Source organism: Rhincodon typus, chromosome 28 (genome assembly GCF_021869965.1).
Source record: "Rhincodon typus isolate 14 chromosome 28, sRhiTyp1.1, whole genome shotgun sequence".
NCBI lineage: Eukaryota > Metazoa > Chordata > Chondrichthyes > Orectolobiformes > Rhincodontidae > Rhincodon > Rhincodon typus.
This window is the reverse complement of record NC_063359.1, coordinates 4,920,483-4,937,080: the sequence shown is the minus strand read 5'-3', so window position 1 is coordinate 4,937,080 and position 16,598 is coordinate 4,920,483.

The window sequence follows — 16,598 nt, the reverse complement described above, 5'->3', positions numbered from 1 at the left end:
AGACTTGATTTAAAATCCGAGATTTATTTTTGTCGATCAGTGTTGTTATGGGATATGGGGCAATGGCCCTATTGAATAACAGGGGATGTTCAAGTGAATAAAGGCCTCACTATTGTTCCCATGACCCTGTATGGTGTAATGCCTGAGTTGGACACTGGTCAGTCCACAGGTGCAGAATTTCCCTGGATCTGACATTAATTTCACAGTTTCTACCGGATTGTTGTTCAGATATCCAACCTTAACAGGAGCTACAAGAATCATAAATAAGCTCTAACTCCCAACAAGGATCTTTCAATGGGACCCAAACAAAGTAAAAGTGTTAACCTTTTAGCAAAATTCTTCCTTCCCTGGCTCCATCGCATTTTTAAACCTCAGACTCAGGTTAGTGCCTCCTGTTGCACGAGTGTGGTATTTCAACTTCCAGAAGCAGCCAGTCGGTGTGAGTATTGACTCAGATTGTTGATTTAAGGACTGTTCTGTGCTGTAGGTCTCTGTCCACTGGGAACTGCTTCATCTTTCTCAGGAGCACTTATTAAAGAGTCACTGTCAAGGTCACTTGGTACCTGAGGTGAAACCAACAGGATTCGAACTCGTTACAATACCCAATGCTTCTATTCATATATCACTCAGACCCTTGAGCTAGCAGCAGAAGTAAAATAATGGAGATAGCACCTCAGCAGCTGAACATTTTGCTTGGCTAGCGACATGACAGTTATAAAATTGGTTAACATACATAATGCAGAGAATAGAGAGGAACAAATGTTTTTTTCAGACTGGGGAAAAGTCTGAGCTGATGTCCCCTGTGCATTGGTACTGCTCTTTCAGATATACACGAATGATTCAGTCTTGGGTAGCCACTTTAATCAACCTGCTTCGATATGCTATGACACATTGTCAGCAAAAAGGTAGGATTTGACTATCTCTGCACTACAAGAGCACTGCTCAGTCTTGTGTAATCTGAGGGTAATATCAAGGTTTGTAGATGACCCAAAAATGCGAAATGCTGTATACAGTGAGGAGGATAGCAATATGATTTCAGGAGAATATAGTCAGACTGGGAAGATAATTTAATACAGAAAGGGAAATGATACAAATTCTCAGGAAGAATGAGGAGAGGTGATATGAATAGAATGACATCTTTTTTATAGTGGATAAAAAATATCAATTTGGGAATTTACACACATAAATATTTAAAAGAAACAGAATGAGTTAAAATGGCATTAAACAGCAACTGAACATTTGGCTTAATGTACAATACACAGTGTTCACAAGCAAGAAAGTTAGGCTGATTTAAACAAAACACAATTGAGGCCTTAACTGGAGTTCTCAGAGGAAAGGGTCAGTGGTTTACCAGAATTTTACTCAATGCAAGGTAGTTCAGTTATGTTCAAGACTGGACAAGAACTTCCTATTTATGTAGTCTCTTTCATGACTTACAGACATCTCAAAGCACAGTATAATTCACTGTCAGTTTTAGGAAGCCAATTTACACAAAGCAAGTTCCCACAAATTGCAAAGTATGATGTCAGGAAAATAATTTTTAGTGACCTCAGTTGAAGGATAAATATTGACCAGGCCACTGGGGGACGTTCCCCCAATCCTCTTTGAATAGTATCACAGAATCTTACACATTGACCTGAGAGAGCAGACTGACTTGGCAAAGCTCATTCAGAAGGTGACATCTTTAACACTGGGTATGTCAACCTCAAACATTTCCTTTCGAATGCCTAGAGCAGGATTTAAACCCACAGCTTTTTGACTCAGAGTTGACAGTTCCATCCAATGAGGTACAGCAGACATCTCTGGAATTATGTCCTCAGCACCTCAGGTCATTTTCCGCAGTTCTTCAGTGTTTTCTGATGGTTTGATTATATTGGGGTGAGGAAGAAGTGAGAAAAGGAAAGGGAAAGAGAGACGTAACTGCTTTCTTTCTTAAGAGCACTAGCTAACCAAGGCAAAGCATTCAAACTAACTAGGGTGCCGTCCAAAGGCAGAACACTGGAGAGAAAATGATTACATTTTAAGGTTGGTTGTAATGACAAATCTTCCCTTGCCTATTGAAGATTAAGGGGTGATCTAATTGATGTGTTTAAAATCATTAAAGTGTATGATAACATAAATAAACAGGAACTATATTCTCTGGTGGAGAGTCCGGAACAGTTTCTCTATGCACACACACATCCATACACACACACACATTTATGTGCACATACATACGTACTGTAAAAAAAAACACTTCTACGTTTTGGACGAATGGCAAATGATACTGCCTTAAACCAAGGGACTGCGGAAGAAGACGTTGCAGATTTCTTTTAGAGATGAGTTACCGGATCTCGTTGTGTGTCGTATCTATAACGTTGCCATACTCAAGCAGTAGCACAGGCTGCTAAACTCCTCAGCTTTGGGGGTGTGTCCAGGGCAATATTGCCCACTGACGGACTTCACGTTGAATTTTCAACCAGGACCAGTTGTGTGTGTTCAGGAGCACGCAGCATAGTAACAACTTCCTGATTGGTTTCTGGTCAAATGGCTGCAGCTCGGTGTTTGGACAATGCAGCAAAAACGTGCAGCTTGAGAAGGAGCAAAAATCTCTCTCTCTCTCTCGCCGTGCATGGAGATGCAAAAAAAAAGCATTCTAAGCAAGTAGTCAGCAACTCCCTCTCTTTCTCTTTCTTCGCAAATTCGCTTTTTGGGAAGCAAAATGAGGAAAACCACCTTCAAAGACACTGAAATGGTGAATCAATGAATGAAAGGTTGAGAATCGATATGGTTAGAACCTCATGCCCCCCTGAGAGCAACAGTAAATGAACTGAAGGAAAATATATCATCGATGTCAGTTATTGAGACTGGTGCCAGAACTGTGTCCCTCTGATCTTTTTGTTCCATTCCCACCCATAATATTTGTATCTTGTCTCTTTGTGTATCTGTCTGTACGTTGTACTTTTTTTGAAAGGGGCAAAATTTCAGTTATAGAGGGGTATAATTCCGCTTGTAATAACAAGCAGTTTTCCTGTTAAGTGCAGAGATCTACTGAATATTTTTGTTTAACCTGGGTTTTTCTTATCTGTGATAGCTCTGGGAATATTGACGTTGATTTCCCATGCAGTACCCCAGTGAAGTGTGACAATACCAACACATTTACAGACATTTTTAAACTAGGATGAGACTGCTCAGGATGGTTCAGTAAGCACTCATTCACAGAAAGGGTAATGGAGACCCGAAACTCCAGTAAGCTGGGAGTTAATAGAAAATTTTTTGTAGGTTAAGGGCATTTAACTTTATGGAATTGATGTGGATAAATGGAGGTAAAATACAGATCAGTCACAATCTAGGGATTGAGGGCCGAATGGCCTCATTCTGAGCCTAAATTCCAATCACCTTGGTTTATATTGAAAGTGGTTGAGGATGAAGGGATTAAAGGAGGAAATAAAAGAGGGAATTATGAGGAACACCCCTGCCACTGCCTCGCTGAAAGCAAATCCATCATTACATGTTCCAATAAGCATGTGAGGCAGGGAAATGGCTTGATCGGAATTGTTAGATTAAACGCAGTGGGAACAAAAGAATTTTTCACAGGAAATTCCAGAGTATGTCGTCTGCTTGACTGCAAATAAAGCACAAAGCATTGGTGCTGCATTGACCGAGGAAGAGTGAGGCATTACATACTATTTGTGACAGATCATCACTATTTAAGGAGTGTGTTAGATGTTACTGGGATGATGGTGTGTCGTCACTCAGGCTGAACCGCTGAACTGTCATTGCAGACCAAGCTGGTCAGAGTGAGTAAATCCTTTTATTTAGTAGGCATCTGATGAAATCAGTTCCAGACTGATATGGGAATGGGATTGCTTTTTAAATGACGCCTCAATGCAAAAGTTAAAATCGACATCCTCCTCAAAACCAAAGTGAGACCCCCACTCACACCCCCAGTGGATCAGAGAGTGAGGACACTATACTAAGAAAATGATTGAACTCGGGTAGAAACAAGACACTAAAATGCAGTTCTAGCCTAATACCTAGCTCAATTCTGAACCTGACAGCTGGTGGAACTTAAGTTTATAAATTCAACTTGTTAGTAAAAGTCTGAATTGAAAATCATGGCCTCAGTAATGGCCACTAACCAAATCAAAATCTCAACTGCTTAGCTAGGGCCATAGAGTCATAGAGCTGTACAGCATGGAAACAGACCCTTCGGTCCAACTCATCCATGCTGACCAGATATCCTAAATTAATCTAGTCTCATTTGTCAGCATTTGGCACATATCTCTCTAAACCTTTCCTATTAATGTATCCATCCAATTGCCTTTTAAATGTTGTAATTGTACCAGCCTCCACAACTTCCTCTGGCAGACTCATTCCATACATGCACCACCCTCTGCATGAAAAAGGTTGCCCCTCAGGTGCCTTTTATATCTTTCCCCTTTCACCTTAAACCTATGTCCTCTGGTTTTCAATTCCCCATCCCTGGGAAAGACTATATGCATTCATCCTGTCTATGCCCCACAATATTTTATACACCACAATAAGGTCACCTGTCAATCTCCTATGTTCCAAGGAATAAAGTCCTATCTTGGCCAACCTCTCCCTGTAACTCAGGTCTACTAGTCCTGGCAACATCCTCGTAAATCTTCTTTGCACACTTTCCAGTTTAACTATGTCTTTCCTATAACAGGATGACTAAAACTATACACAATACTTCAAATGCGACCTCACCAATGACTTATACAACTGTAACAAAACGTCCCAGCTCCTATACTCAATGTCTCGACCAATGAAGGCCAGCATGCTAAATGCCTTCTTCACCACCCTGTTCACCTTTTATGCCACTTTCAACGAACTATGGACTTGTACTCCTAGGTCCCTCTGTTCCACAACACTGCTAGGATCTTACCATTTACTGTATAAGTCCTACCTTGGTTTGAATTTCCAAAGTGCAACATCTCACACTTATTTGATTGAATTGCATTTGCCAACCCTCCGTCCATTTCCCCATCTGATCAAGATCCTTCTGTAATTTTTGATAACCTTCTTCACTATCAATGATACCTCCTAATTTTGTATCATCCACAAACTTACTAATCATGCTTTGTACATTCACATCCAGATCACTTTTGTAAATCACAAATAACAAAGCACCAACCCCTGTGGCAAACCACTAGTCACAGTCCCCTAGCCTGAGAAACAACCTTCAACCATCACCCTCTGCTTCCTACCGTCGAGCCCGTTTCTAATACAATTAGCTAGATCTCCCTGGATTCCATGCGACCTAACTTTCATAACTAGCCTGCTGTGCGGACCTTGTCAAAGGCCTTACTAATGTCCATATAGACAACATTCACTGCCCTACCCTCATCCATCCTCTTGGTTACCTCTTCAAAAAGCTCTAAAAGATTTGTCAGACATGACTTCCCGCGGACAAATCCATGCTGACTATCCCTAATCAGACCTTAACTATCCAAATGTCTGGAGTATGATGAAATACCTTGCTTGAATGAGCTCAGTTCAAACAACACCATGAAGGTCAACATCGTTCAGGATAAATTCTGCTTTAGTGGTACCTGATTCACCAACTGAAATATTCATTGCCACTCCCAGCTGACACAATGGCTGCAGGGTGTACCATCTGGAAAATGCATTACAGTAAATTACTGAGGCTTCTTTGATACACCTTCTAAACTTATGAACCTCTATCACCTGGAAAGACAAGAGCAGAAGATACACAGGTATACTCCTGCCTACAAAAGTCCCTTCAAGCCACACATGTTCCAGACTTGGATCTATATTGCTGTCTTAAAATTCTCAAATTCTCTGCCAAACAGCACTGTGGGTGCACAGATACCTGATGGACTGCAGTTATTCGAGAAAGTGGCTTAGCACTATCCTCCCAAAGCCAACTAGAAGTGGGCAACAAATGTTGGTCTTCAGTGCCCATATCCTATGAAGGAATTTTAAAATAAACTATGTACACACATTTATGCATACACATGCGTAATCAAATCCACACACACACAAACACACACACAGACACACACAAACACACACACACACACAATATCATAGTGTAATACCCTGCTTACATGGATTCCTGGCCTAACATTGTATATACACTGCACATTAACAGAAATACACAGTTGGGAGTGATTTCGATACATATCTGCTTCTTTCTTTGGGTTTTGTCGCTTTCATTTTCACAGCTGCTTTGGAACAATGTGAATTCTGCAGTTTTTGGTATGATTCTGTACGTAAGGTAAGATATACAAGTGACTTTTGTATAAAGAATGACAGATACCTAGGAGTGAGTAGACATCTCTTGTGGCGCAGTGGTAGTGTCCCTACTTGTGGACCGGGAGGCCTGGGTTGAAGTCTCACCTGAACAGGTTGATTAGAAAAATTGGTTAATTAAAAAAAACCTAGAAGTGAGCCATAGGTTGGAATCTAATCAAAAGGTTTGGAAGGGTTATATACAGAATAATAGATACCCCCAGCAGTGTTATTGGCATGAATCTAAGCAAGTGGTTCAGGTGGCTTACATATGTAATAACACATACTTGAGATTAAGTCTAATTGAGGAGATTAAACATTTTATCTGGAAGGCAGTTACACTCAGGTATCTGATCAAGGAGCGTAGTCAGTTAATGTTTTGACTAAAGAATACCTGGGTGTGAGTTAGGGAAACCTAATCAAGGTGTTTGCTTCAACAGCAAACATAGACTGCTGGAGAAATTCAGCAGGTCTGGTAGCATCTGTAGAGAGAAAAACAGGGTTAATGTTTTGTGTCCAGAGACCCTTCTTCAGAACGGGAAACAGATCATGCTAGGTGCTTCCTTGTGGTTTTTCAGGCTGTTTGTAAACATTTTTAATCAATGTCTTCAGCGATGTTACAACACACCTCTGGAACAGGTAGGGGTTGAACCCTCCTGGCCCAGAAATAGGCACACTACCACTGTACCACAAGGGCCAAGTTGTTTGCTTGTTTAAAACAAAAGATGGTTGGCAGTGAATGCATCCAAGCTAGTAGCTAATTGAGGGGTTTGAGCACTTTACATATAGAAGAAGAAATGGGTGACATGGTTGCTCAGTGGTTAGCACTGCTGCCTCACAATGCCAGGGACCTGGGTTTGATTCTACCCTTGGGTGACTGTCTGTGTGGAGTTTGCACATTCTCCCTGTGTCTGTGTGTGTTTCCTCTGGGTGCTCTAAAGATGTGCAGGTTGGGTGGATTGGCCATGCTAAATTGCCCATAGTGTGCAGGGATATGCAGACTAGGTGGGTTAGCCATGGGAATTGTAGGGTTACAGGGATGGGATGGGTTTGGGTGGGATGCTCCTCTTCAGAAGGTTGGTGTGGACTTGATGGGCCAAATGACCTGCTTCCACACTGTTGGGATTCCATAAATGTCTTATTGGCTGGAGTGAAGCTCTATATTCATTATCTGAAAACTAAAGTGGAATAAAACATTGGCAAATCTCTAAATTTATCAAGTGTTTTTAGCTGTCTGGGAGCAGGCGCCATTGAATAAACATTTTGTAGTTAGTCAGTTTTTAATAGGCAATAAGTGTCTATGTGCCCTTGATTTCCATCACTCTGCTACTGGAGGCAATGCCTTCAAGCTGTGAAACCCCTGGAATTCAGGATCCAAGTTCTGGAATTCTTTCCACAAACCTTACCTCCTCTATATTCATCAACTTCTGCTTTAATATATTTCTTGAAATCTACCTGCCATCTATCCTAGCGTCTCTTTTTTGCAACAATGCCTTGGAATTTCTCCTGATTCTAAAGACATTATACAAATATATGTTGCTGTTATCTTGATTTGAGAGGTTTGCAGCTAATAACATTAATTTTGTAAAGGGGATTTAGTCTGTTCATAGTCATAGAGGCTTACAGCGCAGAAAAAGGCGCTTCAGCCCATTGATTATTTTCCAATCTGTGCTGCTGTTGAAAAGCAAAGAGTTCTACCCAGAATCCTGGCCAAACTTTATTAATCAACTAATATCACTAAAACAGATTTTCTGTCCAGTTACTGGGATCTTGCTGCATATAAATCGGTTTCTTGCATTTACTACGTTGCAACAATAACAGTTAGAATTAGAATTAGAATTAGAATTAGAATTATTGTCACATGTGCTCATACAAATACAGTGCAAAGTTTACAAATCACTTACTTCGACTTAGGTACAAAGATACCTAGGTACAGATTCTTAAGTACAGATTTTTTGGGATAACATAGAAAAGTTAAGAAATAAAAGTCCAGCACAGGAATACAATAGGAAGTAAAGCACTTTGGGACTTCCTGAGCATGCAAGAGGTGCTACATAAATGCAAGTCTTTTTTCTCTCTCTTTTAGCAGTAGGAGATCCGACCCTTTCTACTAAGTCCATGTCGATTGGCTGTTCCCATGGAAAACTGTGAGGATTATTCTGTACAACCAGAAACAGGAGCAGTGTTCTCAATGCCGATGCTGTTCTATTGACTGTTGCCGTGAATGGGCCTGTCAGGCACCTCATTAATCACTAGTTACTCGAGTGTTACATTCCACTCTTTGACCCACTCTCACTCCGCAAAGCTCCTTTCAACATTGAACATCTTGTTCTAAATAAAGTTGCTTGGTGACAGAGCACTTCAGTTAAGTGCAGGACTTGGTGAAAAATAAATTTAACACATATATTTGGAAGGGTGTCTTTAGACAAAGTGTGCTAAATGTTTCAAATTGTCAGCCAAGTGGGAAAATGAGTTAAGGGCAATTTATTGGAGAGTGCCCTGAAGCTGGAGGGAGACAATACAATAGGATGAACACCTTTCATTGCCCTCGACCTTGATCTTCTGATTCAGACTGTTCAGGGTGGCTGTGGACAGAGAATAGTATGATGCACAGATTCCACGTCAGTTTGAGTTATGTTGAGTGTACATCGTAAGAATATTCATCCCAACTGGTTTATGCTGGTGTTTACATTCTACATGAGTCCCTACTCACCTTGCTTTATGGTCGAAATGTATTCTTAACCATTTCTAGTTTGTATGTTCTTTTTTAAAACAGATAATTAAAACAGATCATTTTTGTAAATGATTTGGATGTAGGAGTGGAAGGGTGGATTAGTAAGTTCACAGATGATACGAAGGTGGGTCGAGTTGTGGATAGTGCGGAGGGCTGTTCTAGGTTACAAAGGGACATTGATAGGATGCAGTGCTGGGCTGAGAAGTGGCAGATGGAGTTTAACCCTTAAAAGTGTGAGGTGATTCATTTTGAAAGGACAAATTTGAAAGCAGAATACAGGGTTAACGGAAAGATTCTCGGCAGTGTGGAGGAGCAGAAGTATCTTGGGGTTCATGTCCACAGTTCCCTGAAAGCTGCCACCCAGGTGGATAGAGTTGTTAAGAAGGCATATGGTGTGTTAGCTTTCATTAATAGAGGGATTGAGTTCAAGAGCTGTGAAGTTATGCTCCAGCTATATAAAAGCCTAGTTCGGCCACATCTGGAGTATTGTATCCAGTTCTGGTTGCCTTATTGTAGGACAGATGTAGAAGCGTTGGAAAAGGTGCAGAGGAGATTTACCAGGACGTTACCTGGAATGGAGGGAAGGTCTTACGAGGAAAGGTTGAGAGATCTAGGGCTTTTCTCTTTAGAACGACGAAGGAAGAGAGATGACTTGACAGAGGTGTACAATATGATCAGAGGTATAGATAGAGTGGACAGCCAGAGACTTTTTCCTAGTATGGAGGTAGCTATTATGAGAGGGCATAGTTTTAAAGTGAGTGGAGGTAGATACAGGGGAGACGTCAGAGGTAGGTTCTTTACTCAGAGAGTGGTCGGGGCGTGGAATACATTGCCGGAGTCGGTCGTGGAGTTGGCCTCATTAGAGGCATTTAAGCGGCTATTAGATAGGCATATGGATGATAGTATAAGGTAGGGGTGGAGGTTAGATAGACCTTAGGATTAGGGTAAAAGTTCGGCACAACATCTTGGGCCGAAGGGCCTGTACTGTGCTGTACTGTTCCATGTTCTAGATAAACCTGTCTTATGAAAAACGTTCTTTATACCTATGAATAATTCGGGGCTATGATCCATTGTCTTTCTCTGCTCATCTGCTTATCTAACTTCCACCTAAATCCATCTCTGCCATTCAACTCAATTACTCCTTGTGGGTAAAAAATATTCTCTTGGGAGATGGATTTGGAAATGTTGGTATTGTCAGAATGGCTTGGTGCAGAATGGGTGAAGAAAGGGAAGGAAAGAAGGAAGCAAACAGGGATGGATGAGTGCAAGAAGGGAAGGGTAGAGAGAGGAAGGCATTAAGATCATAAGATGTAGGAATAGAAGTGGGCCGTACAGCCCCTTGAGCCTGCTCTGCTATTCAATGAGACTATGGCTGATCTGATATTCCTCAACTCCATGTTGCTGCCTTTTCCCCATAATCCCTGATTCCCTCAGCCCTGAATATACTTAATGACCCAGCCTTGGTAGTCCTCTGCAGTAAAGAATTCCACAGATTCCCTGAGAGAAAAATTCTTCCTCATGTTTGTCTTAAATGTATGATCTCTTACTCTGAGAATATATCAAATTACGCAGATACAGACCTGGCTCAAAGGTATGAGACAGAGGGTGGTGGTGTGAGAGTTGCTTTTTAGTCTGGAGGCCTGTGACTATCGGTGTGCCACATGGATGGGGGCTGGGTCCACTGCTTTTCATCATTTATATAAATGATTTGGATGTGAACGTAGGAGGTATGGTTAGTAAGTTTCAGATGACACCAAAATTGGAGGTGTAGTGGACGTGAAGAAGGCTATGTCAGAGAGAAAACAGAGTTAACGTTTCGGGTCCGGTGACCCTTCCTCATTTCACTGGACCCAAAATGTTAACTCTGTTTTCTCCTTCACATATGCTGCCAGACCTGCTGAGCTTTTCCAGCAACTTTGCGTTTGTTCCCGATTTACAGCATCCGTAGTTCTTTCAGTTTTTTTTTAAGGTTATGTCAGAGTTCAGCGGGATCTTGATCAGATGGGTCAATGGGCCGAGGAGTGGCAGATGGAGTTTAATTTAGATAAATGTGAGGTGCTGCATTTTGGAAAAGCAAATCAGGGCAGGACTTATACACTTAAAGGTAAGGTCCTGGGGAGCATTGCTGAACAAAGAGACCTTGGAGTGGAAGTCCATAGTTTCTTGAAAGTGGAGTTGCAGTTAGACAGGATAGTGAAGAAGGCGTTTGGTGTGCTTGCTTTTATTAGTCAGTGTCTTGAGTATAGGAGTTGATAGGTCATGTTGCAGCTGTACAGGACATTGGTTAGGCCACTTTTGGAATACTGCATTCAGTTCTGGTCTCCCTGCTATAGGAAAGATGGTGTGAAACTTGAAAGGATCAGAAAAGGTTTACAAAGATGTTACCAGGGTTGGAGGATTTGAGCTACAGGGTTAGGCTGAATAGTCTGGAACTGTTTTTCCTAGACTGTTGGAAACTGAGGGATTACATTATAGACGTTTATAAAATCATGAGGGGCATAGATAGGATGAGTAGCCAAGGTCATTTCCCCAGGGTGGGAGAGTCCAAAACTAGATAGCAGAGGTTTAAGGTGTGAGGGGAAAGATTTAAATTGGACCTGAGGTTTCACACAGAGCATGGTGCGTGTATGGAATGAGCTACCAGAGGAAGTGGTGGAGGCACAATTGCAACATTTAAATGGCATCTGGATGAGTACATGAATAGGAAGGGTTTAGAGGGAACTAGGCTAAATGCTGACAAATGGGACTAGATTAAATTAGGATATCTGTTCGGTACGGATGAGTTGGACTGAAGAACCTGTTTCCATGCTGTACAATTCTATGACTCTATGGCTCTACACCCTTTGATTCTACACTCTCCCACGAGGGGACGGAACTTTACCACATCTACCCTGTCAAGTCCCCTAAGAATCCTTAATTTTTCAATAAAGTTGCCTCACATTCTTCTAAACTTCAATGAGTATAGGCTCAATCTACTCAACGTCTCCACATAAGACAGTCCCTCCATCCGTGGTATCAGCCTACTGTAGCTTTTCTGTAAGTCTGCATTTCTATTGAGTCCTTTCCAAACTCAGACAGCTTCAAATAGAGTAGTTATGGAGTTTGGCCACTGAACTGAACAGTATAGGATGAAGTAAACTGACAGCCATTGAAATGTGTTCTTAACCATTTCTAGCTTCTATGTTTTTTAAAAACAGATAAACTTATCTTATGAAAAATGTTCCATATATCCAAGAGTAATTCAGAGCGATAATCCATTGTCATGACATTGGTAAAATCATTTAACTTTGAAATTAAAACTGACTTTGTCTTCTCCTTGACCAGTCTGTCTCAAACATAAACTCAGAGTGGCAACAAATCACATGATAAAAAACCTCTAAAACTGAAATAACTGCACAGTGGCTGGTACCCCATCACCAAGTCACCCTTTATTTACTAGTGCACAGTACACTGGCTGTAGGTAGCCAGCTAGGAGTCAGTCCCTTCAACTGAGGAGATTCCAATCTCCTGGTTATATTGGTCAGCCAAAGCTTTCCCGATTGGCCCAGGCTAACAGCCCCAGTCAAGAACCTTGTGGTAAAGGAGGCCCACCTGGTTCTAATCACTACAAAACCTTAGAAAAATTGCAGACAATGATAGGGATTGAACATGCTTTGGGAGAATATAGACAGACTAGTGAAATGGGCAGATATATGGCAGATGAAATTGAACACAGAAGTGTTGTACAATATAATTTGGTAAAAGTAATAAATAGAGCAATGTAAATTAATATGCATACATAAAATATATTATATAAATATATGCTAATATAATTTAAAATAATTTTAAAGGGAATGCAGGGACAAAGAATCCTGGAGGTATATGGAGAGAAAAATAATTGAAAGTAACAGGGCAAGTTGTTAAGCCTGTTAAACAAAAGCATTTAGGATCCTTGGTTTTATGAAGAGAGGAAGACAGCACAAATGCACTTTAGGAAAAAATCTGAAGACTGTGCAGAATTTGCAGAGGAGATTGACTTGAATATTACAAATGGGAGCACAATCTCAGGATAAAGAGCAGATCATATGAGATGAGGAATACGCACTTCGCTGAAAAGGTTGTGAATCTTTGGAAGTTGTAGGTACTCCATCACTGGATACATTTAAGGCTAAGATAGAGAGACTTCTAGACTCTCAGGAAACCAAGAGATGTGAGGGAAAGATGGGAAAACCGAGAGTTGAATCCCAATGTCAGCCATGATTGTTTTGAATGATGGTGCAGACTCATCAGGCTGAATGGCCTACTCCTGCACCTATCCTTTTAATGATTTGTAATGAGGGATTTACTTACCTGGAGAGACTGAAAATTACTGGGTTTGTTCTCTTTAGATTATGAAAAGATTGAATGGAGTATTCAAAATTATGAATTGCTCTGATAGAGGAACTGAGGAGATGTTATTTTCAGTGGCAAATGGATTGGTAACCAGAGAACATTGACTCACAAAAGAATCAGAGGTGATAGGAAAAACATTCTAATCTGGAATTTACAATCTGAAAGGGTGCTAGAAGTATGTTCAATACCAATTTTCAAAAGGAACTTAAATACATATTTGAAAGGAAAATCTTTGCAAGGAAATGGGGATAGATCAGAGGAGTGGGGCTAGTTAATAGCTCTGTCAAAGAGCCAGTACTAACACAATGGGCCAAATGGTTTACTTCTGTGCCATATCATTCTGTCAGTCTAGGATCCCCTAAGATAAACTCAGTTAATCTTGGTCTTTTCTCATCTAGGAAATCTTTTCAGTCTTACTTACCTGCCCTGCCTTGCTTTTACATTCCTCCCTTTCAAATGCATTCCCAAAATTTCTTCGAATTGTTCATTAACTCAGTTCTTCAAATTGTACGTGTGTGTATGTTGTCAGTGTGTATGCAACATTTCTGAATGTCATCATTCTGTGCTATGCCTTGGCAAACTTAACTGTACAGAGCCTGCAGGGGAACACCTCTGGCTTCAGTCGGTACCTTGGTAAGACTGTGCTTGCAACTATGAGGAACGTTGGTTCTGGAGTTGAAGCAATGGACCTGGCAATACTCCTGAGGAGTTAGTTAATGCCTGGGAATGTGCAAAGGGACGCTGCTTTCTTGTAACAGCAATGGCTCAGTTGGCATTCTCACCTGGAATGTTCTCTCCAAACTTCCAAGCTACTGGCTGTGTAACCTTCAGGAGAATAGCACACAGAGGAGAAAGCAGGCTGTAGCCTTTCAGACATGTTCCTGTACAGCACGCCCATGCCTTGTAGCGAGCCTCACACCGACTGCAGGAAGGAGACCATAACAGGATAAACCTTTACCTGCTGTAGCCTGGGGGTTATGTGAGAAGGAGGGGATTCCTGTTCTCAGAAGGCAGCAGAAAGAGGCTAATTCGTGGGAAGAGCATGCCTCTGTTCAGTGTCATTTCCCTTCACCTTCAATTTCTCCTCCTCCCTCACTTCCTGTTCTTACTTGAGCCCTCAGTAAGTTGTCCCCTACCAGGTTCTCACCATCTTCAAGGTGTCCATCTCTCCAGAGGCTGATGTTATGCAGACAGCCACACTGACGGAGAGCTTTGCAGCAGGGGTTCATTTCCAAACCAGCGTAGACACCTAAATCACATCTTCAGAAGAATGATGACCCACTCAATGGCATTGCTGAACAGTTGGTTTTGGTTGTATCTCCTCCGTGCCTGACTAGCAGCTCCTGAAGAGGGCCAGTAACCACAAACAACAGACAGATAGTCCTTGCCCTCCGTGGATTTGAAGAAGGGAGTGAAGATCTGAGACAGACTAATCTGCCGGAGGGTGAAGGCTCACTGTTAAGTCCCGGGGAATTTTGATGGTCTTGCAGCTGCTCAGCTGAAGGTCTTCCTAATCCGTTTACCAGCTCTGAAACAGCTTTAAACTACCTTAACTGGTCTCAGTCGGAGGGAAAGCAGGATCCCTAACTCTCATTTCCTCTGTTTGCATTTGGTTCAACTCATCATTGATATCCTACTGAGGACTGGCAGTTTGGAGACTCTCAGGGCTCTCTGAAAATTCAGCCTATTGACTAGGTCTCAATGGCTGTTGGTGGAAAAACATTCCAAGTTCTAATATTCTGTTGGAAGATTGTTTTCTCTCTTTGTTCTTCTAGGGATAATTCTGACTCTATAACTATCTCCCTTCTCAGCTGGTTTTAATGGTAACACTATCTTCTGAGGCAGTTCAACCCCACCTAAAGGATGTGGACACATAATCTCTGCTGAGACCTGAATACAAAAGACCTGTTCTTCTTTATTGCCTTTCAATGGGAGTGATGGCCTTCTGGTATTTTCGCTGGACTGTCAGTGCTGAGACCCAAACAATGTTCTGGGGGCCTGGGATTGAACCCTGCCACAACAGATGGTGGAATTTGAATTCAATAAAATAAATCTGGAATTAAGAGGCTAACAATGATTGTAAATCTATTGCTGATTGTTGGGGAAAAACCTATCTGGTTCACTAATGTCCTTTAGGGAAGACAGCTGCCATCCTTACCTGGTCTGGCCTACATGTGTGAGGATAGTGAGTCCCAGGTGGAGACCGGTGTGGGGGAGGTGTCCTGGAACTTACCTTGGAGCAGCTGAGTGCCAACACAGAGCGGTCTGGAGGCTTCGAGTGGAGCAGGGATAGCTGTTGGACTGGGGTCTGGCATGGACAGTCAGACCGTGTGTGAGGTCCTGTGCTGAGCTCTGCTGAAATGTAGAACATAGAACATAGAACAGTACAACACATTACAGGCCCTTCAGCCCACGATATTGTGCCGAACTTTTACCCTAAACCTAAGGTCTATCTAACCTCCACCCCTACCTTATACTATCATCCATATGCCTATCTAATAGCCACTTAAATGCCCCTAATGAGGCCGACTCCACTACCCTCTCTCGCAATGCATTCCACGCCCCTACCACTCTCTGAGTAAAGAACCTACCTCTGACGTCTCCCCTATATCTACCTCCACTCACTTTAAAACTATGCCCCCTCATAATAGCTACCTCCACCCTAGGAAATAGTCTCTGGCTGTCCACTCTATCTATACCTCTGATCAATTTGTACACCTCTAACAAGTCACCTCTCATCCTTCGTCATTCTAAAGAGAAAAGCACTAGCTCTCTCAACTTTTCCTCGTAAGACCTTCCCTCCATTCCAGGCAACATCCTGGTAAATCTCCTCTGCACCTTTTCCAACGCTTCCACATCTTTCCTGTAATGAGGCGACCAGAACTGGACACAATGCTCCAGATGTGGCCGAACCATGGTTTTGCATAACTGGAGCATAACTTCACGGCTCTTGAACTCAATCCCTCTATTAATGAAAGCTAACACACCATATGCCTTCTTAACAACTCTATCCACCTGGGTGACAGCTTTCAGGGAACTGTGGACATGAACCCCAAGATCCCTCTGCTCCTCCACACTGCCAAGAATCTTTCCGTTAACCCTGTATTCTGCTTTCAAATTTGTCCTTCCAAAATGAATCACCTCACACTTTTCAGGGTTAAACTCCATCTGCCACTTCTCAGCCCAGCTCTGCATCCTATCAATGTCCCTTTGTAACCTAGAACAGCCCTCC